Raw genomic sequence first — 27,131 nt, 5'->3', positions numbered from 1 at the left:
CCCTTATTGCCTATACGTGGCCATCTGAACTTTGAACCGGGGACCCACTTAGAAATTCCAACCTAGACAATGCGTCATTGATGGAAAATGGCCTTCTTTCTCAACCCTAACAGATCCGACAGGGCTTTTCCAACTGCCTTTTTGGAGAGCGGCGCAACGACATCATTTTCTCCATTCCATCCCCAATCCTCAAACGTTCGCCCGCCCTCAGACGGAGTTTGAGACTCTATGTAGAAGCAAAGGCCCTTTGGCCCACATTCTCTCTCAAGCAGATTACCCACACTTAACCTGTCTGTCCAACTGGGAAAAGGACCTTAATTGCTCGTTTTCCCCAGCATAGAGACAACGCATTATCACTTTGACTCTCAAAACCTCGCTGTGCACGAAGATACAGGAGACTAATTTTAAACTTCTCACCAGGTGGTATTTGACACCATCAAAGCTGCATAAATTGGGAATGACGGCCCCACACCCCCCTCTGGATGGATTATGCCGGAGGGACCTGGGGTTTGTGTGACCCTGGATCTTGGTACAGTACTTTATCCGTGCCTCGAATCATTGTGATTGATGGAAGACAGACTCACAGTTGCGAATATATCTGTATCAAGTATTGTTCAGCTGCTTTTTGCTCTGTATTTCTCTGTTGCATTATGTACTCGGGGGACCGTCTTCCCCTATTTGGAGAAAAAATTATATTTGAAAAAAAAAAGAAGCCTACGACACCTGGTATTCCAGGCATTAACCAGGCCCGACCCTGCTTAGCCTCCAAGATCAAACGAGATGGAACAGAATCAGGGTGATGTGGCCGTAGCCAATATCTTCAGGCACTCTCAACTCTCTTGACAAACGCCAAGATGGTCACCTTGGGAACAAGCAGAAAAAAATAGGTCAATGGCAACAACATAAAAAGAAGCCTACGACATCTGGAAATCCCAGGCGGTCTACCATCCAGGTACTAAACTGGTCCCAACCCTGCTTAGCCTCTGAGATCAGATGAGATTGGGCTCTTTCAGGGTGATGTGGCCGTAGGAGATTTCTTCAGGCACTTTCAACCATCTTGACTAACGCCAAGATGGTCACCTTGGGAAACAAACAAAAAAATCAAGTCAACGCCAACACCATAAGAAGAAGTCTACAGCACCTAGTATTCCCAGGTGGTCTCCCATCCAGGTATTAACAAGGCCCGACCCTGTTTAGTCTCTGAGATCAGACGAGATCTGGTGCTTTCAGGGTTATATGGCAATAGGCGAGCTCTTCAGGCACTCTCAACCCTCTTGACAAACACCAAGATGGTCACCTTGGTAAACAAACAAAAAAAAAAACAAGTCAACGCCAACAACATAAAAAGAAGCCTGCAGCACCTAGTATTCCCAGGTGGTCTCCAATCCAGGTACTAGCAAGGCCCGACCCTGTTTAGCCTCTGAGATCAGAGGAGATCAGGCGCTTTCAGGCTGATGTGCCCATAGGCAATCTCTTTGGGCACTCTCAACCCTCTTGACAAATGCCAAGATGGTCACCTTGGGAAACAAGAGAAGAAGAAAAAAACAAATCAACACCAACAACATAAAAAGAAGCTTACAATAACTGGTATTCCCAGGTGGTCTCCCATCCAGGTACTAAGCAGGCCTGACTCTTCTTAGCCTCCAAGATCAGACGAGATTGGGTGCTTTCAGAGTGATGTGGCCATAGGCAATCTCTTCAGGCACTCTCAACCCTCTTGACAAACACCAAGATGGTCACCTTGGGAAACAAGCGGAAAAAAAAACAGGTCAACGCCAACAACATAAAAAGAAGCCTACGACACCTGGTATTCAAAGGCGGTCTCCCATCCAGGTACTAACAAGGCCCGACTCTTCTTAGCCGACAACATCAAATGAGATTGGGTGCTTTCAGGGTGATGTGCCCGTAGGCAATCTCTTCAGGCACTTTCAACCCTCTTGACAAACGCCAAGATGGTCACCTTGGGAAACAAGCAAAAAAATAAAAAATAAGTCGGAAGCTAGAGACAATATGGCCCGAGTCCATGTACAGGGAAGGCCCTTGCTTATGTTGTCAACGGACGTGGAGAAGGCCTTTGACAGGGTGGCCTGGCACTTTATGCAGGCCACCCTGGAACATATAGGTCTTGGCCCCAACATGATGAGCTGGGTAATGTCGCTTTACTCCACGCCGTCGGCAGCGGTACGGGTGAACGAGTGGTGCTCGGACTCTTTCCCCATCACTAATGGGACGAGGCAGGGGTGCCCTCTGTCTCCCCTAATTTTTATTCTGACACTGGAACCACTTATGTGTCACGTTCGAAATGACCCGAATATTACTGGCATATCCAAACCCTCGGCACACCACAAAATTGCGGCGTACGCTGACGATCTAATTTTTTTCGTCTCCAATCCACACATTTCGCTTCCCAATATACTCGCGGCTCTCCGGCGATACGGCAGCCTATCAAACTATAAAATCAATTGTGCCAAGTTGGCTGTATTGAATATATCGGTCCCGGATGGTGAGGCCAAGAGGCTCCGCTCCGCTTTTCCATTCTACTGAGCTGAAAAATCTATACGTTACCTGGGCGTTGACATCGCAGCGGATTTGGCGCAATTGTTTAATTTTGTCCCTCTCCTGAATAGACTGAAATCTGATTTGGGGAAACTGGCATGCTTTAACACTGACCTGGTTCGGGCGCTGTAATGCATTCAAAATGACGGCCCTCCCGCGGATCTTATACTTGTTCCAGACATTACCGATCCAGTTACCCCCAATTTTTTTCAGACAACTGCAGGTGCTGCTCCGGGACTTTATTTGGGCGCGCAAACCGCCCAGAGCCCGTTTGCAATTGCTTGCCAGACCAAAGGACAAGGGGGGTCTGGGTCTCCCAGATCTGAGACAATACTGCAGAGCGACTCTGTTAGCGAGAGTCGTTGATTGGCATTGTAATGGCCCACACAAGCAGTGGGTGGAGATGGAGATTGAGGATGGGTCCATTCCCCTATTGACCTCCCTGTGGCTCCTGTCCTCCCTACCAAAGGACCTCAGAGATCACCCCGTAGTGGGAGCTACATTGGCTGTTGTGCGGAGGTTGTTCCGCTAAACACACATTGCTCCCCTGCCGTCACCAATAACTCCGGTTATAGGTAATCCAGACTTCCCACTGGGATGTACCAACAAGAAACTGCGACAGTTGACAGTGGTGCGGAAACAGCGTCTGGGAGAGGTGTGGCCCTCAGGAGGGCTCCTGACCACGCAAACTGTCGCCAAGCTTTCTGACCCTCCGCTTGACTTGTTTAGTGCTTATCAACTTCGTCACTTTCTTCTGGCCATACAAAGGGCCCCCTACACTCCTAGAGACCTGACGCCCTATGAATCCATCTGTCACAAAAGGGAACCTGTGCGACACACCCTCTCCCTCCTGTACAACCTATTGAGTAGTCAGGAGGAGGAGTCAACCCCACCATTTATCCACAAATGGGAGAGGGACTTAGGCATCACATTTACCCCACAACAGATAGGGAAGATCCTGACCTTAGTACATAAAGCTTCCATCGCAAACCAATATCAAGAATCAGGATACAAGATAGTCTCACGCTGGTATAAAGTCCCATACCTTCTGAATAAAATGAATAGATCGATCCCGGATGTGTGTTGGAGGTGCAATTCAGATATGGGGACCATGGGACACCTTTTCTGGGCATGCCCGGCCTTGAGGAACTTTTGGGTTCCCAGCAGCGTGCCTTCTACACTTGACCGAACAGCCTGTTCGAAAATACAAAAAAACCCTCACGATGCAACTCCTGAAGGCCTGCATTCCCGCACTGTGGAGGCAGCCTCAGCCCCCATCCAAGGTGCTGTGGTATTCCAAAGTCAATCATATTCTCCGGATGGAAGAATTGACCGCCACCCTTCACAACACTGAAGAGGCATTTAGTGTTACATGGAGGCCCTGGAGGTATTTTACTGGTAATCGAGACTACATTCGGCAGGTGAGCAGCGCCCCTGTCCCAGAAAACGACTGAACATCTAACCTTTACCTACGTAGGCCATGTCTGCCCTGGGTGGCATTCCCCCCCCCCCTTTTGTCTTTATTTTTCTTTTTTTCCCCGCCGCCACCCCCCCCTCCTCTCTCTCCGTCTTTGCACTCTCTTCTCCCCCCTTTTGACTATGCCTTGTCTCCTTACTAGCCTTCGGGGCCCAAAGAACCCTGGACACGACCGGCCCATCTTTTACTCTGGTTCACATAGGTCATGATAAGCTGGCTCGCTGTGGTCCCAGTTGTTCTCCATGATTACATTTGTCCGAACGGAGCTGCACTAGTTATACTGTACTACGTGTCGGAGGTGGGGTTTCTCTCTTTTCTGCATGAAACTGTAGGACTCCCCTCTGAGAACCCTGAGTTATTTGACTGCCTATTTTTTGTTACCATGTAATTGTGACCCTGGGTCATGCTGTATGGTTGACTGTTATATTTATATTGTTCTACTTATACTTAATAAAAGAATAATAAAAAAAATAAAAAAAATAAGTCAATGCCAACAACTTAAAACTAAAGCCTATGGGGGGGGGGGGGGCGTGGCCGAGCGGAGACCTGAGTGAACGTGCCTGGGGGGAGCTCCGCTACTAGAGTGCATACCCAGAGCCTTCCCATCCACCGGAGCGGAACGGACCCCACCGGAGGCCCTGGGCATATCAGGAGGAGCTGGGGCATACCTCTAGCGCGGGTGCGCCGTTCGCGGAGCTCCGGCCGCCCAGCAGGACAGTCCGAGGCTTCGGTCTGCAACGTGGAGCAGCGGCCATCTTGCTCCACCCGGAGGCCGAGCTTCGGCGGACTACAAAGCCCAGCGGCAGTTTCTACCACCTGCGGGTTGCCGGGGACATCCAGCCTGCCATCTAGAGCCGGAAGTCCTCCCTGAGTGGCCCTGGGATCATCCAAAACGGTCCTGGTAAGTGACGGCAGCCATCTTGGTACACCCGGAGGCCTCTCTGTTTTCTCTTGGCTCAATCCGTCCCCATCCACCCTCAGTAACACTCTAGCCAGACCACCAGAGACCCCTAAAGGGGTTATTAAGGGGGCATGTACTTTTATCTGGCTGCATTTGCTACACCTCTGTGTCTTCTGGGCCCCATTCTAGACTCACTGACCCCCTGGAAATCCTGGCCGGGCGCCTGCAGAATTAGACGGGGATATCCTCGAGGATCAACCCCCCCCTTATTACATAGGCTGCTGCTACGGATCCAGAAACCCAGGAAGGTGGCCATCTTGGTTCACCCAGGCTGCTGTATGCACCCACACTCCTGAGCTCCCTCATCCTTACGAACCTGGATCTCTACATACACAGCCACCAAAGCTGCCCAATCAGATAGTGCCCACCTGGGGTCTCCGTCCGTTCAAGTCCGCAGAGACACGGAACGACCATGTCTGGCTAAAGAAATGTCCAGCTGAGTCCCGTGATCGCCCGTAGCGGACAGGCTATACCTCAGACATTGCACATACCTGAACAGCATGTCCACGCACAGCTCTCGATCTACTGAGTCAGCGGATCTCCAACAGGGTACAATCCAGCGATACCTGCTCTGTACATCTCAGTCTGATCCCGGCACTCCCAGAGACAAGATGGCACCAGCGCATAATCCAGGGAAGAGCAAACCTCCTCCTCCTACTCAGCCGACAACGGACAGCAGCGAGGAATCAGATGACCCCCCCGACCCAGCACTCGGTCCTTCTAAGTGTAACGTCCAGATCCGGCACCACTGTTGTCCCTCTTCCAGGGGCAGGCCCTGGAGCTGTGGCCCCTCCAACATCAGGAGAATTACCTAGGTCTGAAGCCTCAAATCTTCTAGCGGCCTTCCGAGCGGAGTTTGAATTCTGGGCAGTCAAAATGGAGTCCTCACTCCACAAGCACCTTCAGGCCATCCAACAGCAGGTCTCTACCAATCAGACCGCAATCTCTACCCTAACTGATACTCAATCTGACCATGCTGCCCGCATCACGTCTCTTGAGCGGGCCTCCAAAGAATACTTGCACCGTATACGTCAAAATCAACTGCACATAGAAGACGGGGAGAATAGGAGCTGCAGGAATAATATACGACTACAAGGCATACCGGAAGCCACGGCGGGAAGAAATTATGCGCAAAGCGTGGCGTTTGGGTCCTGTGGACTTTGACGGTTCAACTATCCACCTATACCCAGACCTTTCTCGCAACACTCTCCACATGCGCCGAATGGTCCGCCCACTGCTAGACCTGATACGCCAAGCCGGAGCAACCTACACTTGGGGGCACCCCTTCAGCATCAAGGTGACCAGGGCCAAGTATAAATTTGTCCTCTCTGATCCAGATCAACTTCCAGCCCTTTTCAGCTTTTTGGAGCAAGATCCAACTGATGTACCTAACTGGCTGGACCCCCCAGACGACTGCGCTAGGGTACATGTGATCCTCTCCCACAACGCCGCAGACATCCGAGGTATGCATCGCACTCTGTTGATCCTGGACCACGTCACCCTACCTCTCCGGAAGATTAAAGTAACTTCAAGAAACCTTTTGGACCTATTTCGGTGCTCATTGTATGACTAGTGCCATCTCAGTATTATACCTATCCCTTGCCTCCCCTCCTTCCATCTTACTTGTTTCTCCATATACTCTGTTGGTTACGCCATGATGGGAGATGGGGTGGTAGACCGCATACTAAATACCTCAATACAGCTGGTGCACTTAATTGACTGACCTTCTCCCTGCCCTTTGCTAGTGTATTGTGACTGGCTGGGGTTCGGGAGAGGCAATGGAACAGCGGGTTGCTCATGCTTGATCTAGTTATGTAAATGTTGAGTTCCTAATCTACTTTAATGTACAGGTCTACTCTCTAGATGTTTAGCGGTAATGGCCCACCTGGATATGGGTGGAGGGGCGGCTGATGGATCGGTTGGGTCCACGGTCCCTTGCCGCTATCCACGTGGGCTTCCTTAGTTATATACTCACGGTTTCTTACACACCGGGTAGTTTCACCCTAATGCGCTCTCTGTAGTATTACACTGATGGATCTCTGCCCCCCCGTTGGAGTATGTGGAAACATATGTTGACAATGTTTGCTCCCTTCCCGTGAGGTCTCTCATGGACTGTTGTCTCCTCTGCGGAGGGGGGAGACTGGACTGGTGTGGAGCTATTTGCCCATCGCTATCTCCCCCTTCGTGGAGGATCTGATGTGTGTTCTGTATTAATATCTTGTTATACTAATGTGCCTCAGTAAAGTTTTACATGCCTGTCGTGCTACTGGGCTCATGGCTCAGGTTCTCTGCTTCGACCCTTCACCCTCAATAGGCCGGGCACGAATAGTGCTCATTTACGTGAACTTTCACGTGGTGTCCCGTTCTCGTGGACACCTTAGATTTACCAGGCTCCTTGCCTAGGAGCCCTCGTTCCCCTTTTTTTTTCCCTTTTCTTTTCCTTTTTTAGTTTTGTACTAGTACACTTTCTGCTACCTTATAAGTTCCCCCTTTCCTTCTCCTACTCCCCCCCCCCCCCCCCCACTGTCTATAACTTGATTTTCTTATCACTATGGCTCACACAGTACTATCTCGTCCTTGCTTGAAGTGTTGCTCGTACAATGTAAATGGCCTCAATATTGCATCCAAGAGAGCACAAATCATTTACCACATGCATAAACAGCAGGTCAACGTATTACTGTTACAGGAAACACATTTCCACACAAACTCCACCCCTTCCTGCTCCAACAGGTACTTTAACAGATGGTTCCACAGTACAAACCTCTCTCAGAAAACTAAAGGCGTTTCTATTGCCTTCCACAAAATGCTCCTGATTGATCTGATAGACCAGCTGTCGGATCCTAAGGGAAGGTATGTGTTCGTAAAGTTCTCCCTATGGGGCACCAAATTTACTATAGCCAACCTCTACCTACCAAACACTAACCAAATCTCGACTGCTCTGCGATACCTGACGCTCTTGTCAGAATTTGCGGAAGGTAAACTAATTATAGGCGGGGATTTTAATGCCCCCCTAGACCCACTCTTAGACTCATCCACCTCTCGCTCATCCATCTCCTTTACTAAGTTGAGGGGTTTTAAACGGGCTATATACGACCTCCGTCTAATCGACATCTGACGGGTTCTGTTTCCAACAAATCGGAATTATACCCATTTCTCACAGGTCCATCACTCCTATAGTCGTATCGACTACTTCCTTCTTGACCATAGCTGCTTAGATTGGTCACCTGAATGTGACATAGACTCAATGGTCTTGTCTGACCACTCGCCTATATATCTGACATTATCTATCCCTTCCACACCCGTGAGGGAATGGACATGGAGGATGAATGATTCCCTCCTCACGAACCCTGAGTGTTCCCACAAGGTCTCGGAAACTATCTCTAATTTCTTGCTAGATCATGCCACAGACACCACCTCGCTACCCTTCCAATGGGAGGCGCTTAAAGCTGTTCTGCGAGGACTCTTCATTCAGGTGGGAACCCGCTTGAAAAAGACTCGTTCAGCTGCAATAACCTCAGCAACTCAAAAGCTTCGGGACCTTGAGACCCAGCATAAACGAGCCCCTACGCTGGTGACTTTGACAGAGGTCTCACTGGCCCGATCCCAACTCAGGGACCTATACGAGGCCTCAGCTCGTACTTATGCGGACAGACTTGCTTTACATCAGTACCGATTTCGAGATAAATGTGGTAGGCCGTTGACCCGCACCCTCCATCCAAACACGCCTTCCACATTTATACTTCATATTCGGGCCCCTTCTGGAGAAATGCTTAATGAGCCCTCCAAGATATCACAAACATTCAGAGATTTCTATCAAACACTATACAACCTACCGACCGGTATCTCATCTAGCCCATCCCACACTCCTGCGCCCGATGGACAGTCCTATATCGAGGAAACTGAGCTCCCTATATTAGATGGCGATACTACAGAAGAGCTAGAGAAAGTAATCACAGCAGACAAGGAAGTGGGAGCAATAGCGGCCACCCCTTCCGGTAAAAGCCCAGGACCCGACGGTTTTACTCCTAAATTCTACAAAACATTTGCTCCTCCGCTGACCCCCTTTATGGCTAAGGTGTTTAACTCTCTATCAGAAGCCTCAGCGTTTCCTCCACAAACGCTTGAAGCCCACATCACCATTATCCCCAAACCAGACAAAGACCCTACCTTGTGTGCAAATTATAGGCCCATATCATTAATTGGAGTGGATCTGAAAATATATGCCAAAATATTAGCTACTAGAATGCAACCGCTACTCCCCCGCCTTATACATCTGGAGCAGGTGGGTTTTGTAAGTGGCCGCGAGGCAAGGGATAACACCCTGAAAACCCTGCTTCTTACCGACTATGCCCGCACCCACGAAATCCCTCTATGCCTTTTGACGGTCGACGCCGAAAAGGCATTTGACTGGGTTGACTGGCAATTCCTTCCGATGTCTCTGCAACAGATAGGCCTGGGTCCCAAAATGCTATCCCGAATTATGGCCCTTTACTCCTCACCTTCCGCTAGAATTCGAGTAAATTGTTCACTGTCACCTACATTTGCCATTAACAATGGGACACGACATGGCTGTCCTTTATCTCCCCTTCTATATGTACTTGTCATGGAACACCTAGCAATAGCCTTACGCAATAACCCCAACATCTCAGGTGTATCGATAGGCCCCACTCATTCTAAGCTGGCGCTCTTCGCGGATGACTTGCTATTGTTTGTAACCCAACCCCACCTATCTTTACCACATATAATGCAGGAATTCACAAGGTTTGGCATGCTGAGCAATTTCAAAGTAAACCATACTAAATCAGAAATCCTGAACATCTCACTGTCCCAAGAGGTCCTCGGTCAGTTATCCGCTAGATACCCATTTAAAACAGGCTCTACCTCCATCCGCTACCTCGGAATCCAAATACCCACGGAAAGGTCCCATCTATTCTCTTTGAATTATGCACCCCCGCTGCTTAGAACCAAGATGGATCTCTCAAACTACGCAAAGAAATGCCTATCGTGGCTAGGCAGAGTAAATGCCCTAAAAATGGATGTAATCCCTCGGTTTCTCTATTTGTTCCAAACAATTCCCATTTCCATACCCTCCTGGTTTTTCAGGAAGCTCCGCCAACTATTCTCCTCCTTTATTTGGGGAGGGGCTCGTCCCCGGATACGCTACGAGACCTTATCACTCCCCAAGATTCGTGGCGGAGCAGGAGCCCCGGATGCCTCCTTATATTATAGAGCAGCTGTGCTCACGCGTATACTTAACTGGTTCCATCATTCCTCCTCCAAATTGTGGGTACAAATAGAGAGCCATATTAACCCAATAGATCTCTGTGCATTGCCGTGGACACCTACTGAATACCTGAAAGAAGAGGTACCACTGAGCGACCTCACCCAACAAACCATACAAATCTGGACCTGAATGAATTCCTCCAAGACCCTATCTCCCATGCAGGGACCCATGACTCCACTGTTTGGAACTCCGGCTTTTCCACCGGCCCTACAGGGAGCGAGTTTTGGACCTTGGTGTAAGGAGGACCACAGGCGACTTGCCAAGTCCTATGTTCAGACCCCTCTCTGACTCATGACGTTCCCTCTGACCCATCTTCTCATGCCTCTACACACTGGCTGCAGAGACAACAGGTGATTTCCTACATTCGCACTTTCCCATCGTTACCTAATGTACTCGCTGACTTAACGGACTTGGAGGGCATGCTGCTCCAGGCCACCCCTCCTACACATGTAGTCTCTCAATTATATTCCCTCTTACATGTGGCTTATAATCCTGACCTTCCCCCATACACACAAGCATGGGAGGAAGACCTGGGCCACTCCATCTCGCCTGTAGACTGGCAAAAGTGCTTCATACTGACCCACAAAATGTCCATAGCCTCCAATTCTCAAGAAAAGGGGTTCAAGCTGTTGACCCGCTGGTACAGATGCCCTTCGACTTTGCACCGAATCAACTCGACACTTCCGGATACTTGCTGCCGTTGCTTGTCATCTAAGGGAACGTTACTTCACATTTGGTGGGCATGCCCCCCTGTGAGGAAGTTCTGGCAAAAGATCCTTGACTTGTACTGTAAACTCATGGCGACCTCCATCGCACCCTCTCCTGAGATGGCTCTGCTATCTCTGCTCCCGGGACCACTTAAGTCAGTCAAGAAAGACGTTCTGCGTCACTTTTTGGCGGCTGCTAGAACGGTGTTGCCCAGACATTGGAAGTCGACGAGCATGCCTTCCCTGGGGGATTGGGCAATTGAAGTGGACCGAATTAATAGTTTGGAAAGAATGTTGTCGCAGGAAACGGGTAGGGAGGAACAATTCTCTAAGACCTGGACCTCATGGTCGATGTTTCGATATTCCTCAGAGTTTATCTCATGGGCCACAGAGGACTCTACCGATACACCTGTGTGATCAGGGTGGAATGTATACCTTTTGATCCCTAAGCTCTTTACTGTCCTGACCCCTCTTTCCTCACTCTCTTCCCCCTTTCTTCCCTCCCCTATACAAGTTGCAGTAATACCCGATTACTTAAGTTATGACCTCCAGTCTCATTAGACCAGAATGGTGGCACATACAGAGCTTCCCCACCAGAGTGAACGTTACCAGAATAAGAACAATAGCCCTAGTCTACCTGTAATGAGTGGGCATCACTCGCTGGGAAGATAGTGGTGCGCACACACCCACTTTAACTTAGACTAATCATTGTAGGACCACAGGCTCTTCTACCATACTACCTAAATCGAAGCTCAAAACAAACACTTTAACCTCGTGATAGTTTGACACCACTGTAGTAGAGTGGATTTCTTTGTGGTTTCCTTTTTTTATGTTTATGTAACAATGTAAAACGAATATGTTAGAATATTCTGTATTTTTTTTTCCCCCTCCTATCTTGCTTTTATATCTCAATGAAAATAAGATTGAATTAAAACTAAAGCCTATGGCATCGAGAAATCCCAGGCGGTTTCCCATCCAGGTACTAACTTGGTCCCGACCCTGCTTTTTTCAGGCACGCTCAACCCTCTTGACAAACGCCAAGATGGTCACCTTGGGAAACAAACAAAAAAAACAAGCGAAAAAAAGCAGGTCAACGCCAACAACATAAAAAGAAGAATACGGCACCTGGTATTCCAAGGCCGTCTCCCATTCAAGTACTAACTAGGCCCAACCCTTCTTAGCCTCTGAGATCAGAAGAGATAGGGTGCTTTCAGGGTGATGCGGCTGTAAGCGATCTCTTTAGGCACTCTCAACCCTCTTGACAAATGCCAAGATGATCACTTTGGGAAACAAGCGAAAAAAAACAGGTCAACACCAACAACATAAAAAGAAGCCTGCGGCATCTGGAAAACCCAGGCGGTCTCCCATCCAGGTACAAACCAGGCCCAACCCTGCTTAGCCTCTGAGACCAAACGAGATTGGGCGCTTTCAGGGTGTTGTGCCCGTAGGCAATTTCTTTGTGCACTCTCAACCCTCTTGACAAATGCCAAGATGGTCACCTTGGGGAACAAGGGAAAAAAAACAGGTCAACGCCGACAACATAATGAGAAGCCTACAGCACCTGGTATTCCCAGGCTGTCTCCCATCCAGGTACTAACCAGGCCCATCGCTGCTTAGCCTCCGAGATCAGATGAGATTGGGCTCTTTCAGGGGGATTTGGCCGTAGGCACTCTCTTTGGGCACTCTGAAGCCTCTTTTTTTGAAAATTTATGTTTATTGAAAATTTTTTAAAACACACATATAACATACAAACGTACAAAAGGGACCCCAAAACAAAACCCCAAACCCCCACCCCCCACCCACCAAACACCCCCTTGTGCAGCCCTCCACTCAACTCCTTAGCTCATTCTATGAACACAACCGTATCTCCCACACCACAAAAATGCCTCATACCGTAACTGATGATATGAATTCCCAGAATGAAGACGTAGACCAACCCAAATATAGCAGCACCCTCCCCGCCCCATCAAGGGATGCATCTCCCACCTAGCAATTAATTCACAGTATCTGAAGCATCAAGCCAGCATCTCCACACCCTCTCAAACTTAGTAGGACACCCTCTACTGAGATAAGTGGCTTTGTATAACGGCAAAGCTTTATTAATTAAACCCTTCCAGTAGGAAATCGCACTCTGAAGCCTCTTGACAAAGGCCAAGATGGTCACCTTGGGAAACAAGCTAAAAAAACAGGTCAAAGCCAACAACATAAAAAGAATCCTACGGCATCCGGTATTCCCAGGCGATCTCCCAATCAAGACACTAACCAGGCCAGATCCTTCTATGGTACCTGGTCTTCCTAGGCAGTCTCCCATCCATCTAACAAGGCCTGACGCTGCTTAGCCTCTGAAATCAGACGAGATCGAGTGCTTTTAGGGTGATGTGGTCGTAAGCGTTCTCTTCAAGACACGCCCAACCCTCTTGACAAACGCCAAGATGGTCGCCTTGAGAAACAAGCGAAAAAAACAGGTCAAAGCCAACAACATAAAAAGAAGCCAATGGCACCTGGTATTCCCAGGCGGTCTCCCATCCAGGTACTAACCAGGCCCGACACTGTTTATCCTCCGAGATCAGACGAGATTGGGCACTTTCAGGGTGATGGGGCCGTAGGTGATCTCTTCGGACACTCTCAACCCTCTTGACAAACGCTAAGATGGTCACCTTGGGAAACAAGTGAAAAAAAAAACAGGTCAAGGCCAACAACATAAAAAGAAGCCTATGGCACCTGTTATTCCCAGACGTTCTCCCATCCTGGTACTAACCAGGCCCGACACTGCTTAGCCTCCGAGATCAGACAAGATCAGGTGCTTTCAGGGTGATGGGGCCGTAGGTGATCTCTTTGGGCACTCTCAACCCTCTTGTTAAACACCAAGATGGTCACCTTGGGAAACAAGCGAAAATAAACAGGTCAACGCCAACAACATAAAAAGAACCTTACGGCACCTGATATTCACAGATGGTCTCCCATACAGGTATTAACCAGGCCGTACACTGCTGCAAGATCAGATTAGATTGTGCGCTTTCAGGGTGATGTGGCCATAGGTGTTCTATTTTGACACTCTCAACCCTCTTGACAAATGCCAAGATGGTCATCTTGGGAAACAAGTGAAAAAAAACAGGTCAACGCCAACAACATAGACCCTGGCGGTCTCCCATCTGACCAAGACCCTGCTTAGCCTCTGAGGTCGAGCGCTTTCAGGGTGATGTGACCTTAGGCGAACGCTTCGGGACATACTCAAAACTCTTGACAGATGCTAAAATGGTCACCTTGGGAAACAAGCGAAAGAAAAACAGGTCAAAGCCAACAATATAAAAAGATTCCTACGGCACCTGTAATTAGGTACTATCCAGGCCGGACCCTGCTTAGCCTCTGAGATCAGATGAGATCGGGCGCTTTCAGGGTGATGTGGCCGTAGGAGATTTCTTTGGGCTCTCTCAGCCCTCTTGACAAATGCCAAGATGATCACCTTGGGAAACAAGCGGAAAAAAAAAACCATGTCAACGCCAACAACATAAAAAGAAGCCTATGGCACCTGGTACTCCCAGTTGGTCTCCCATCCAGTTACTAATCAGGCCCGACAATGCTTAGCCTCCAAGATCAGACAAGATCAGGCACTTTCAAGGTGATGGGGCCATAGGCGATCTCTTTGGGCACTCTCAACCATCTTGACAAACGCCAACATGGTCATCTTGGGAAACAAGCGAAAAAAAACAAGTCATTGCCAACATTGGAGGCTAAGCAATGTTGGGCAATCAGTTTTCTTGCCTGATATAGGCATCTCAGAACTGCCATCTGGCTGCTTCCCGGGTTTCCAACTCCTTCAACTAATCCCAGGAGACAATACTTCGCCTCCATCCTGGTGGAGGTTCCAAACACCCGATTAATGGTTCCTGTCACCTCCGTCCAGTAGCGGATCAACTTCGGGCATCTCCAAAACATGTGCATAATGTCTCCTCCCATGTTCCCGAACCGGGGGCAACTTGCGTCCAGCCGTTCGGCCAAATTGAAAAAGTTTACGAGGAGCATAATAGGTTCTATATAATAAGAACAGATGTGACATCCTCTGTGAGCCACAATTTACCACAGGCAGGATTCCTGTGGCCAATTATAGCTCGGGGGGGGTTTAGTACACACCCCACACTATATAAGGCCGCCAGCGCGGCGACATTGTATAGTGTGTTGCGGTGGTCAGGGAAAGAGGACGATACGCAGGGACAGTCTTTACTGCTTGGGAACCTAGCACTGTTACAGTGGGTGTTATGTGCCTCCTGCACACACACCTGAAGCTACCCTTTATTACTGGTGTTCAATTTCTGCAATACATGCATGTGCAGTGCAGAATTTAGAGTGGGTGTTGTGTGCCTCCTGCACAGTATACACCTTATTGCTGGTGTTCTGTTTCTGTAGTACAGGAACCTAGCACTGTTACAGTGCTAGGGTGTACAGAGAAGCTGGTATATATAGAAGACTACAGCATACAGAAGAAAGGCTAGTGAATACAGAATACAGACTTGTGTATGTAGATAGGCTTGAGTATACAGAGATGCTAGAGTAAACAGTGAGGCTGGGGTACACAGAGAGGCTAGTTTAAAGAGTGGCTAGTACACACAAAGATGTTAGTGTATATAGAGAGGTTAGTGTATAGAGATAGTCGAGTGTATACAGAAAGGACAGTGCCTATAGAGAAGCTAGTGTATACAGAAGACAGGCTTGGGTATACATCAAAGCTGACAGTGTATACAGAAGACTTGGTAGTGTATACAGAGAGTCTAGTGGGTACAGAAGACAGGCTGGTGTATTCTTTTTTTTTTTTTTTTACAAAGAAAGTGTTTATTGAGTTGAGAAGAACCACAAGTACAGGGTACAAAATACATACAGTAGGCAGATAAAGCAGAGATACATCAAAAATACATCATGCTGGATGGGAGCAGGAGGTACCAGAAACCAAACTGATGGAGAGGGTACATTGAAGAGCTGTTAACAGGGTCACAGAAATAGGAGTTAGAGCACAGCACTGAGGCAGATCGGTAAAGGAGCTACAAAGCATCAATGCGGTAAGTCCTGGGGAAGGGAGGGGGAGGAGGGGGAAAACAAGCAGGCTGGGCACTCTAAAGGGCTAACATATTTGGGGTCAGGGATCGACCTCTATGGCGTTGCAAGTAGCTGCATTATTTAACCATATATCCCAGATTTTCCCGTACTTAGCTGGGCAGCCCCTGTGTGCGTATATTTCCTTCTTATATGGAAGGACACCATTAACGGTAGCTATCCATTCTTGCACACTTGGGGGCGCCCCTCTCATCCATTTCCTTGCCACCAATAACCTGGCAAGAAATAGTACCTCCTGTAGAAAAGTAATATGGGGCTTATCAAAATCTGGATCCTGGAATATCCCCAATAAACATTGTTCGGGGCACATGGTCAGGGGGGATCCCATCTCATCATGTATAAATTTAACAATGTGGGACCAGTAATCATGTATTACCGGACAGGACCACAACAGATGAAAGAAGGTACCGGGCGATCCGTTGCACCTAGGACAGCTGGGGTCCTGTGCCGGATTAAACTGAGCGAGGCGGGATGGGGTGATATAGGCCCTGTGAATAATGTACATTTGGGTCAGGCGGTCAGAGAGTTTGGTAGACACCTTTTTACATGCATTCAATGCATCCTCCCATTCCTCATCCTCCAACAGTCCCACGTCCCCGACCCATCTATCCCTCAGTTTGTATGCAGAGGCGGTTGCTACGGGACGGAGAAGATCGTTGTAAAAGATGGAGATTAGTTTAGAGGGGTCCTGTCCCAGCAAGGTGTCTAGAATGTTCTACGGTCCAGGTTCGGGGAATGGTCACGAAATTGGGTCTGAAGGGCGTGCCGAAGCTGGAGAAATCTAAAGAACATGTGGTTGGGGACGTGGAATTCATCTTTAAGCTGTTGGAAAGATTTAAGAACTTAATTACTATAAACATCTGAGAGGTATGCCACACCCCTGGATAACCACAGGCCACAGGGGGTATGCGAGTGCATAGCGGGTCGTCCCAGCCTGCGCCCCACCAATTCCCATATTCTGCAATGGGTATGTAGCAGACCCTGGTGATTACGCAGCGCCTCCGGGTCTATTGGAGTTTTGAATAGCACTTGATAGGGGTGGGTGTACACAGCAGACAGGGAAGAGCACACTAGGGTCAGATACCGTTCCTTGTCTTGTTTGTCTAAATAAAAAAAGTGAGAAAGTTGTGCAGCCAGGTAATACAGGTTGAAGTCGGGTAACGCTGCGCCGCCCAGGTCGGTGGGGTTAAGGATCGCTTCAATGTCTTTAAAGGTTCAAAGGGGCAAATATATTGGAGCATGCCAGAGGACATATAAAAATTGATGGAGTATGATCATTTTTATCAGGTTGATGCGGCCCAATATCCCAAGGGGGAGTTTAGCCCATGTTTGTGTTTTGGTTTTAAGGGTCGCGATCAAAGGTTCTATGTTGAGCCTAGTAAAGTCTGCGGGGGAGCGGGAAATCATGATACCCAAATATTTCAGGGAACTTACCCGGATAAGGGGGAGGAAGCCTGTTCCTCTGTGGGAGGGCCAAAATCTATGGAGAGGATCTGGGATTTATCCCAATTAATGCGCAGCCCTGAGTAGTCGCCGAATACACTAATGGTGTCCAGGGCAGCCTGTAGAGATGGGCCAGAGTCCGCAAGGTACAGCAGCATGTCATCAGCGTAGAGACTAATTTTGTCATGTAGCTGACCATGCCGCAGTCCTCCTATTCCAGGATGCGTACGCAACGCAGAGGCGAGGGGCTCCACTGCAATCGCATACAGGAGGGGCGATAAAGGGCACCCTTGACGCGTCCCCCTGGACAGGGGGAAAGCCTCCAAGACCCTACCATTAACAAGAACCCTAGCACTAGGGCTCTGGTATAACAGGCGTATCCAGTTGGTGAATTTGGGCCCAAAGCCGAATCTCCCCAGGCAGCCCCATAGGTACCTCCACTCTACGGAGTCAAAGGCTTTGGCGGCGTCCAACGACACCACCACCCTGGACCCCATCTGATCGTGGGTAGCCTGCAGGTGCATATGGAGCCTACGGAGGTTATGTGCAGTATTGTAGGAAGGCATGAACCCTGTCTGGTCCGGGTGAATGAGGGTCAAGATCACCCCATTCAGCCGGAGCGCCAGAATTTTGGCAAGGATTTTAATATCCAATTGGAGGAGGGATATTGGGCGATAGTTTTCCGGGAGTTCGGGATTTTTGCCGGGCTTAGGTATCAATACGATATATGCCTCGCGCATGGTCTGTGGTAGGACACCAGTGGAGTAGATGTGGAAGAATAGCTCCTGCAATCTAGGGAGAAGTGCCACCAGGTATGTAGTGTAAAATTTGAGGGGCAGGCCGTCCGAGCCAGGGGCCTTGGAGGGCTTAAGGTAAGATATGGCAGTAGATATGTCATCCTCAGTAATGGGGGCGTCGAGCAAGTCTACTTGGGGTCCTGTCAATGTGGGTAGTTCTATACCAGCCAGAAACGTTTCAATGTCCTCCTGGGATCTGTCATTGGTAGAGGAGTATAGGGATGCGAAGAAGGAGCGAAACTCTCCCGCCACCGCATCGGGATCTGCAATCAAGTCTCTGGTCGGGGAGCGAAGGGAGACCACTGTCGGTGGCCTGTGGTCCAGGTGCGCCAGGTAGGCCAATAGCCGTCCCGCCCGCTCCCCAAACTCATATGCTCTTTGCTTATTGTAAAAAATCTTCCGTTCGGCTTTTTCAAATAAAAGATTGTTCACAATACGGGTCTGCAGTTTTAGTTTATCGGCGTTAAGGGGGGAGGGGTCATTAGAAAACTCCAGCTCAGTCGTTGTTAGAGCCTGTTCCGCCTGGTGAACCACTTGGGAAGAGGTCTTCCTGTTTCTGGCTATGCGGTGGGCTAATGTCATACGGGCGTGAGATTTAAATGCGTCCCACACAACCCCAAAAGGGGCCGTGCCCATGTTGGCCTGAAAAAACACATCCCACCCACCGTCCGCCTCCTCCAAGTCAGGGACTACTGTTAACCAAAAGGGATTGAGTCTCCAACTATATGTTGAGGGTAGGGAATCAATGGAGAGCTCGATCCAATAGGGTGAGTGATCCGAGAGCACTCGGGGGCAGAATCCCACCCCCCCCAGCAATGGAAGAAGGGAACGGGAAATAAGGATAAGGTCAATACGGGACATGCTGTCGTATGTCGCGGAGAAACAAGAAAAAACCTTATCAGTAGGGTGACAGTGTCTCCAAGTGTCCACTAAGGACAGCTCAGTAAGAAATTTCCCAAAACGGGTGCCCGAGTGTATAGATGGGTTCATCGGGACTGCCTGCAACCTATCCAGCGCTCTGTCCATCACATTGTTAAAATCCCCCAGCCATATAGCTGGTATTGTGGGGAATTGAGCCATGAACGCCAGCCCTGCTGTGAGAACAGCGAACTGGAAAGGCAGCGGTATGTATATCGCCAATATCAATGCCTCCAGACCACCCACCCCAGCGTGTAAGAAAAGGAACCGGCCTTGCGGGTCAGACTTGATATTAAGCAAAGAGAACTGGACGGTCTTGGCCACCAGCACCGCAATCCCTCTAGAGTTATTGGCGTACGGTGCTTGGTACACCCAGCCCACCCACGGTTTTTTGAGGGATAGAATCAATTGGCCAGTCAGGTGTGTCTCAACTAGCACCATCAAATCAGCCCTTTGCGCCTTCAGGTACGATAAGACTGCATTTCTTTTGGGCCTGGCCCTAATTCCCCTCACATTCCAAGTTATGCATTTCAGTACAGACATTCTCAAATAAGAACATATAGAGCGCTCCTCCCCATCCCCATGTCACCACACGGCCTTCGCCCCCAGCCCCGGATGGAGGCTTGGGACCCTCCCACAACTGCGTCACAGAGCACTCCTCCCGCACACCCACATCCAGCATACCATGTAAAAAATATACATAGCCATTGGTGACGTAGCATACTGTACTTCTCAATACCAATAAAAAAGATCAAAAAAAACGTGCAAAACTTATAGCATAACAGAAACTTGAACTTTAACTCACTGTCCGGGTCGGACTGCCAGCGCCCCCCACCCACAACCAGGGTGAGTCGCCAGGTCCGATCAGTCCAGGGAAACACTTCTTGCGCTCTAAGACGAGCAGAACTTAGAAAATTATAATAAGCAGGGCCAGGTACTGCACCCTCGCCTAGGGGGGCGATTCGTCGCTGCAAAGCAGGCAGCAGCACAGGGAGGGTGGTCTCCAAGCCAAAGACTCCAGGATGTTGCAGGATCAATGTACAGGAGTAGGAAGAACGGTGAGTCCAGGTCACAGATGCCACAGTGGGTAGTAGCTTGCCATTCAGGTGGGGGGGGGGAAGGCAAGGAGGAAACATCCGCAGGATTGTGCAAGAGAAAAAGATAAAAGATCACAGGTCGCTTATGGCGACAGTAGATGACAGGAAGAAGATGTGCAAGACAGTACCTAATGAGCGGAGAAAAGCAGTGTTCAGCGCACGAAGGGGTCCCGAAGATCGTCAGGGAAGCATGCCAGATAATCAGGCTTGGTCGCGTACCCGCTCCACTCTCCCCTCCAGCCAGGCAAACACCGCTTCTGGTGTGTCAAAGAAGTGCGTCTTGCCCTCTCCCATGACCCGGAGTCGAGCGGGGAAGAGCATTGCATAGGAGTAGTGGCGGATGCGCAACTGTCGCTTGGCCTCTGTAAATTGTGCCCTCTTCTTCTGCACCTCAGCAGAGAAGTCGGGGAATACTCTAATCTCACCGTTTCGGAAGGGTATGTTCCCCTTCAACCTGGAAAGGCGAAGGACCGCTTCCCGGTCACGAAAGTTCAGCAGCTTCGCAATGAAGGTACGTGGAGGTGCGCCCTGGGGGGGGCGTTCGTCCCGCCAGCCTGTGGGCTCTCTCCACCACGAATGACGAGGAGAATTCAGTCCTCCCGAACGTATTGATCAATAGATCCTCCAGGAACGAGGAGGGGTCCGAGCCCTCCGCACCTTCCGGCAGGCCCACGAACCGAAGGTTGCATCTACGGAGGCGGTTCTCCATATCATCTTGTTTGGAAAGGACCATGGTAAGTTGGTGTTGTAGCCGTTCGGTGGTAGTCTGAAGCGGTCGGAAGTCGTCCTCCACCTGGGATATGCGGGCCTCCGTTCGGTCCCTAAGCTTTTGCATGTCTTGACAGATCAGGGAGACATCGACTTTCACCTCATCGATCTTGCAGGTCAGGGCACTCTTGCAATCGGAGATAGCTTCCAGCACCCGGGCAGTGTCAGCAGCCGCCGAACCCTCCGTGGGAGGCGCGCCGGCACCATGTTCTTCCAGGCCCCCCGCCTCGCTGTGATGGTATTTGGCCAGTTTAGCCGCCGGAGCAGTCGCCCTCTTTGGTGGTGACATGTTCCCCAGTGTATAGCCCACGATGTGAGGCAGAAAAATATTGTATTAGTCCCCAGGATAAGATAAAACGGAGTTTAGGCAAGTGGAGCTACACCATCCAGGCTGGTGTATTCTAGCTAGTTTTTACAGTCTAGTGTATCCAGAAGACAGGCTGTGGTATACAGAGGGTTTAGTGTATTCAGAGAGTCTAGTGTATACAGTCGGCGAGTGTATACATAAGGCTGGCTAGTTTACACAGTGTTTACAGAGATGCAAGGGTGTACAGAGAAGCTAGTATATATAGAAGACTACAGCATACAGAAGAAAGGCTAGTAAATACAGAATAAAGGCTGGCTTCTACGGAGAGACTAGTGTATGCAGAACACTATCTAGGGTATACAGAGAGGCTAGATTATACAGAGAGGCTAGATTATACAGAGAGGTTAGTGCATAGAGTGAAGCTATTGTATATAGAAGCCTGGTTAGTGTATACATAGAAGCTAGTGTGTACAGAAGAAAGGCTAGACAGGCTATAAAGAGAGACAAGTGTTTACAGAAGACAGTTTGGGGTATACAGAGATGCTAGTTTATACAGAGAGACTAATGTATACAGAAGACGGGCTAGTGTATTCAGAACATAGGCTAGTGTATATCGAAGACAGGCTATTGTATGCAGAAGGCCGGCTAGTTTAAACATGCTGGTGTATATAGAGAGGCTAGTGAATTTAGAGGGTAGGCTAAGTGATAACATAAGACAATCTGGGCTATACAGAGACATTTCATCATTTCATCTAGCTCACATCTCTAATGGAGTTTGTCTTATTGCCATGTTATGCCTTTTCATTCTTATGCTAAATATAGATTATACTCACTACACGATGTTAATCATCCACATCAAGCATGCAATAAAACTATCATACATCAAAATATACCATGTACTCTTTTGCTCTATTTTGCATATTTGTAATTCTCCACATCAACTATCACATTGAGTATGTGACAGTCCTGACACACCATCCTGACTTGTTTTGCTTTATTTCTTATTAGAAATAGAGAGTACTACCTCAAAATCCGGTTAAATCTATTCACGTCGATGAGTTCTACCGCTAATTGTACGGTAATGCAAAATGTTCACAAAACCATCCATTTGCTACCAGACATGCTGCACATACTAAAAGTAATGTAACTATCGCTCGCTAACGATGTAAACAGTTGTATTGCTTTTCTGACATTAACCGAGTATCTCTGACATTAACTGAGTATCTCTCTGCACTATGATCTTAATAATAATAATAATAATAATAGGATTGTGTAATGCAAAGATCAACTAGTCTAATATAAGCTTTCTCAATGGTACCGGCATATCCTTTAAATTAGGACTAACGCAACTATTTCTCGGCTATTTTCAAGCTAAGCTTTCAATCTCTTACTGTTGAACCGCGATACTTCCTCCCTGCAATATTAAGCCATTTAAATTTTCTATTGGTCGCCTATATAATAGAACTCTCTGAAAAGCATATATTTAGAGAGTAAAACTAGTCTTACATCTTAATAAAACAGTTTTTTTGGTCAACCAGAATCAGCTGTCATGACATAAACAAATAAACGTTTCCACTGTTTGACTCTATTTTCTGCATTACTTCTTTTTCCCCACCTTAACTGTCACATTTAAAACACAGTGACAAAACATTTCTTTTTACCGCAGCAAAATGTGAGAAAAGCAGAGTAAGCCGTCTTTCTGCCATATGCTTCAGAAAATTAATGTACCGCTTTTAAATCCATATCAATACCACATAGCCGTGAACCGTCTTACAATTTTAACATTTACTTATAGCAATTACTGATATTACATTATGACTATACCAGTGGAAAAGGACCGCGTAATGGAACTGTGAAATTAATCATAATCTCAGATTTAACTTAGCTGATACATTTACGATTTACTCAACGATTTAAACTTAGATTTTTTTCAAGCTAAATCTATTTAATCTTAAATCATTTATACTATATTCTACTGTACTCTTAAATTATGTACTGTTGTTCTGTATTTTAGCCGTGCTCATATTTCGTTTTATGTTGCAACCATCGAATCTAATTGCTATTCCGACATTCTGCCTTAATGAGGATATTGCTTTGCAACTATCCCTTGATCCCTTTTGTGTATTCACTTTATCTCGACCAATATATACTGCCTCAATATTTTCCTAATTTGTTTTGCTATACTTTTTATTATTATTTATAGAGATTACTATATCTAAATCATTGTAAACCTAATCACAGTTATAATGTCTACAGCTAATTTTACGTTAAAGCAAAATTCACACAAAACCATCTTTTTAAAACCTTTACACATTAAGATATGTATGCAATAGGATTCTATTTCCAGTGGAAACGGAAAACAGTCAGTGTAAGCCGTCTTCGTGCGTAACAAAATTAATGGAACGATTTACACGTTGGAATTTTCAAGCTACGTCAACTTACTCTTAAATAATGTATACCCTTTAGCTGCTTCGCTCACACTTTGCTGTATGTAGCCGCGTTATCTGTATTAATGGTTACATGTAAATTACCAATGGGGATTGATATTTCATGTCTATCTCACATCTCTAATGCAATTTGTCTCATTGTCATGTCATACTTTGCCAGTTATTATACTTTCTCATCCTTAATGACACGTAAGGACCCTGAAAAACGATAGAAACCTAGTCGCGTCGTTGCTGATATTTCATGATTACAGCAATCATTTCATCTATTTGCTATTCCGACATTCTGCCTTGGTATTACTTTGCAACGCTCTATTGAACAATGTAAAGGTAAGCTAGATATTTTGTGTATTTCCACTTAAACTCGACTTGTATATACTGTCTCAATATTATCCGTTCTAATTTTGCTTAATTAGATTGTAGAGTTTCCTATGTCTAAATCCAGGTTACCTACTCACCTTTATTACGTATACTGCTAATATTAGGATAATACAAAACCATCTTATTGCTTCTTTACACGCTGCACATATTAAGAGTAATGCAATGCTACCGAGAACAGTTTAATTGCTCTTCTCACATTTAGCTTGCTCTGCTATAGGAAACTGAATTTGTACAACAACGATCACTCAGTGCTACCGGGATAACTTTTACTTTTAGAGTAATGAAATTATTTCTCAGTCATTTTGAAGCTACCGATTGCTTCCGATCTCTTTTCAACTGAAATACTTAATTTCTGCTATTGCAGAATATTTAGCTGCCAGCTCACACTTATATATTGCAGAAAATTGCAGAATGCTGCTTAGCTCACACTTTGCTGTACGTAGCCGTGTTGACAGTATTAATACCTGTAAGTAACCAACGGGGATTGACATTTTATCTCTAATTCATATTCACATTTCTAATGCAGTTTGTCTTTTTGCCATGTCATCCTCTGCCAGTTATTATCCTTTCTCATCCTTATGCTATATTTGGGATATATTCACTACATGATTAAACAGACGTAATGAACGTGATTGATAAAAACCTACACACGTCGTTGCTGTTATTTCGTGTATTTCCACTTAAACCCGACCTGTATATACTGTTTCAATAGTAATCTGAGTTATTTTGCTATATATATTATTAGAATAAACAGATAACTATCTCTAAATCCTGGAAAACCAACTCACACAAAACCATCTTATTTCTACCTTACACGCAGCACATATTAAAATATTAACATTTAGCCGTTATCTCTCTGCAATAGTAAACGAAATGTGTAGATCACTCATCTAATATCGTCTTCTCAGTACTAGCCAGTCTCCTGTATACACTAGTCCATCTGTATACACTAGCCAGTCTGCATACTCTAGCCTCTCTGTCTAACACAGTCTCTCTCTCTCTGTATACCCTAGCCTCCATCTCTGCATACCCAGGACGTTCTTCTGTATAATCTAGCCTATCTATATACACTAGCCTGTGTTTTGTACACTTTAGCCTCTCTGTATAAACTAGCCGGTCTTCTGCATACACGAGTCTCTCTGTATACCCTTGGATGTCTTTTGTATACACTAGCTGCTCTTTATACATCCAAGCCTCTCTGCATACACTAGTCCGTCTGTATACACTAGCAAGTCTGCATACACCAGCCTCTGTGTAACCCAGCCTCTCTCTCTGTATACCCTAGCCTCCATCTCTGCATACCCAAGATGTTCCTCTCTATAATCTAGCCTATTTGTATACACTAGCCTGTCTTTTGCACACATTAACCTCTCTATATAAACTAACCGGTCTTCTGTGTACACTAGTCCATCTGTATACACTAGCAAGTATGCATACTCTAGCCTCTCTCTCTGTATACCCTAGCCTCCATCTCTGCATACCCAGAACGTTCTTCTGTATAATCTAGCCTATCTGTATACACTAGTGTATACAGACGGACTAGTGTATACAGAGGACCGGCTAATGTGTACAAAAGACAGGCTAATGTATACAGATAGGCTAGATTATACAGAAGAACGTCCTGGGTATGCAGAGCGCTCAGCTTCAAGGTATGGCCAACGTGAGTAATATGAGGGACACTCCTCACTCCCGCCCCCACCTACCAGATCTGACTTTCATCCCCTTGCCCTCTCTGCCCCGGTCATCTGGTGGCAGTTTTATGCACTCCCTGGCCCCCACCCATTCATAATCCTTACCGACCTTTCCTTCCGCTGCTCACTGGAACACACTGGATGACTTGTCTAATTAACCAACTTGTACAAGACACCACTATCCTCCTGTCTGACACCGGTCCCCCTTGGAGGCTTTACCCCTCACTGTTTGGGTGGTCCCTGCCTCCCCCTGGATGCTCCACATATACCCCGACGACATTGTCGGAGGGGCACCACTTGACAGGACACGGGGCTGTCATGCCGGTGGCATCTCCCATTGGAGGAAGGGATGATGGCCCCAACCCCTTGGCAGCAGGTTCTTTCATGTACAGACCAGGGCAGCTCATCTTTCCTTCTGGAGTCTTGACCTTACAGGGGGGAGTTGCACTTTGGGGGGTCTGAGTGATACCTAGTGCGCTGTACTGGAAGGGCTTGACATTCCCGTATGTGTGTCCCCTCCCCCTGGTTGTGCCCCTCGTCCCCGCCTCTCTGGCCCCCACCTACTCTTTGCCGACATTGCCTTCTGCAGCTTTCGGGTACCCTAGATAACTTATTTATTGAGCCTATTGGTACGAGACACTGCTTCCCTCCAGTGTGACTCTGGACCCCCTGGAGGATTTACCCCTTACTGTTTGGGCAGTCCCAGCCTCCCTCTGGATGCTCTACACAGCCCCCGATGGCGATGCAGGAGAGACACTAATTGGCGGGCCCCAGGACTGCTGCTCGGGTGAAGTCTCCCATTGGATGGAGGGATGGTGGATTGCCTGCCGGATTTTCCATGCATCGACCAGGGCTGCTTCTCTTTCATCTTGATGTGATGACCATGGAGGGGAGGAGTTGAAATTTATGGGGTCCGGGTGGTTGCTGGTTGGAGTGCGCTAAAGGACTTGACATTTCCGCATGTTTGTCCCCCCTCCCTTCCCCCCCTTCCCACCCTTCCCTTCCCTCCTTTCCCTCCCCCTTTCCCCCCTTCCACCCCCCCTTTCCCCCCTTCCACCCCCCCTTTCCCCCCCTTCCCTGCCCCTTTTCCCCCCGGGGCGTGGACGGGGGAGAGGGGGTAAGGAGAGGTCAATCTGCCAAAGGGAGAAATGCATTTGTTCGGGGACTGCATGTACTTTTGGAGTATGGGAAGGG

The 27,131-nt window shown here is 47.7% G+C and overlaps 7 pseudogenes; all 7 read right to left on the bottom strand.

Annotated features, from left to right (window-relative positions):
* Positions 1–1,129: 1,129 nt before the first annotated feature.
* LOC143949101 (5S ribosomal RNA) lies at positions 1,130–1,248 on the bottom strand (annotated as a pseudogene).
* A 101-nt stretch (positions 1,249–1,349) lies between these two features.
* LOC143949449 (5S ribosomal RNA) lies at positions 1,350–1,468 on the bottom strand (annotated as a pseudogene).
* Positions 1,469–1,572: 104 nt separating this feature from the next.
* On the bottom strand, positions 1,573–1,691 carry LOC143949108 (5S ribosomal RNA; annotated as a pseudogene).
* Positions 1,692–12,534: 10,843 nt separating this feature from the next.
* On the bottom strand, positions 12,535–12,653 carry LOC143947727 (5S ribosomal RNA; annotated as a pseudogene).
* An 821-nt stretch (positions 12,654–13,474) lies between these two features.
* On the bottom strand, positions 13,475–13,593 carry LOC143948919 (5S ribosomal RNA; annotated as a pseudogene).
* Positions 13,594–13,694: 101 nt separating this feature from the next.
* LOC143948868 (5S ribosomal RNA) lies at positions 13,695–13,813 on the bottom strand (annotated as a pseudogene).
* A 689-nt stretch (positions 13,814–14,502) lies between these two features.
* Positions 14,503–14,621, bottom strand: LOC143949827 (5S ribosomal RNA; annotated as a pseudogene).
* Positions 14,622–27,131: the final 12,510 nt, after the last annotated feature.

Source organism: Lithobates pipiens, unplaced genomic scaffold (assembly GCF_037356315.1).
Source record: "Lithobates pipiens isolate NorthernLeopardFrog02 unplaced genomic scaffold, aLitPip1_a1.2 Scaffold_30, whole genome shotgun sequence".
NCBI classification, from domain to species: domain Eukaryota; kingdom Metazoa; phylum Chordata; class Amphibia; order Anura; family Ranidae; genus Lithobates; species Lithobates pipiens.
This window is presented reverse-complemented; position numbering and strand designations above follow the sequence as displayed.